Here is a 2042-nt window from a genome sequence, read left to right on the forward strand (position 1 = left end):
TGGCGTGGGCCTTGAAATTGTTCTTACTGTCCGTGTCCAGGCTGCCGCCGAGCCTGGCGCAGCTTGGGCTTCCACTCGCTCTTGTACGGGAGACTCTCGTTCATGGTGCCCCCCCTCGCCGTCGCCCTCATCGTCCCAGACCTTGGGCATCTCATCGACCGGGTCCGAGATGGTCTTGGGGTGTCGTCGTAGTCTGCGGGATCCTTGTCCTGCGGGCCTGGGACGTGATTGGCGTCCACCCTGTCCTTGGCCTCGAACTGGTTGAAGTTCTTGACTTGCTTCTCCGGTAGGAAGGGCCGGGCCTTGCGTGACCAGTATTCATTCATTGACGCTCTTACCGTTGGTCTTGAACCCGTGCGTGCTGACCTTCCTGAGCACGAGCGAGTGCAGCCGCTGAATGCTGCCCAGATGACCAGCTCGAACGTGACCACCAACGGCGACTCGCCGCCGGTGTATGCGGGCTCTACGTCCGCGGGCAGCCGCTTGGTGTAAGCGTGGTCACGCAAGCGGGTGGCAGCTTGACATACGCGTTGCCCACGTTCGCGGAAAGTAGCTTCACCTACGAGCTGGCATAGGCCACCTTCTTCTCGTGATGAGCTAGGTACGACAGGAACATGTCCTTGCCCTTGTTGTCCAGTGCCTTGTTGACCTTGACCGACAGCGTGAAAGCGGCCACGTCCTCGCTCAACTTCAGCCACTTGCCTGCCTTGCCCCTGTGATACTTGACTCAATGACCGTCCCAGCATCAACGCACTATAACCTCCAGTCACTGGACAGTCGTATACATCTAGATCGGGATTGAAGGAGACTTCCAGCTACCCCGTCCATACGTAGCCCCCACTTGTACCAAAATCTTCTTCGGCAGGAATTGCGATAACGAGAACAATAGCGAGACATAGAAACGATCATACGTACTCTCGGCATTATATACAGCTGCTCTTGTACGGCCAGCGCTGCTATATCATCAAACAGGAAATCGTTTAGAAAAAACTATTGATGCACGCTGAAATGGTCTACGCGACGAAAGTGGCGTATCAAGAACGTCTCCTTGGCTCAAAAACACTTTGTGGAGTAATAGTAGCCTTGGTGTATGCTCTCGCAAACAATGAACACCTCGAAGAAAACCTCCGGTCGTTTCTCGATTCCCAAGCATTGGTGTGCAATCGTCTGAAATGCAAACTGCGACGCAACATTTCCCAGGCCAGCACCAATGTCAAGAGAGACGTCGTTTTGATGCACATCTCCAATCATTTTCATCAAGCTTGATATAGCGACAGGCAGCATCTCACCTGCGTTCTCACCCGTCTTACCATCTTGTTGACGAACGTCCGCGGCCGAAACATCGATGAAGATATCGCGGATAGCTCCTTCTGCTTGGTTCGGTTCCAGAAGCCGAATATGCTGCGTGTGACAGCATGTTGGCGTCGACGTGGAGAAAAAAAAACACGGTGGAAATCTTGATAGATCACGTCCATACGTGCGCTTCAGAGCACGCAGCCAGTTCTCAGCGCTTGGACAGAATTTTACTCCTCATGGCCCGAGCCCCCTCCTTCCACTCTACTCGCTTGTGTTGGGATTCATTCTCGAGTGCAAGCGCTACAAATCGTTTGTCTTGTGCGTCGGCGAAGCTGGTTCACATAGCAAAACAAACTTCGAGAGAAGGCATGCATGTAATCTAAAAATACTATAGTTGATACCAGCACGATTGGTGGCTCTGGGGCTGAGGCCTCGACCAAATTTCCATGATAGGTTTTAGGATCTGCTAGCCTTGTTTACAACACGTTTTTCCCTTGCGCTTCATGCGGCTACCAGCCGAGCCGCAAATATGACGCTATGCTGGCCGAAAAAGATACGCGCTCTCGCAATATTCACAACTCCGTTTCGCCTATCAGAACCCGTAATCCGAAGATCTGACTAGCTAAAACAAAACAAGGTGTGAATTTTGTAGAACGCGGCAAATTGCATCGTTTAAAGGGTCATTTTCCCACCCTCTTTTGAAAAATATGTGAAACACGGCATTTTGCCGCGTTTGGGTTAAGCAT

Source organism: Phytophthora infestans, genomic scaffold (assembly GCF_000142945.1).
Source record: "Phytophthora infestans T30-4 supercont1.7 genomic scaffold, whole genome shotgun sequence".
NCBI lineage: Eukaryota > Oomycota > Peronosporomycetes > Peronosporales > Peronosporaceae > Phytophthora > Phytophthora infestans.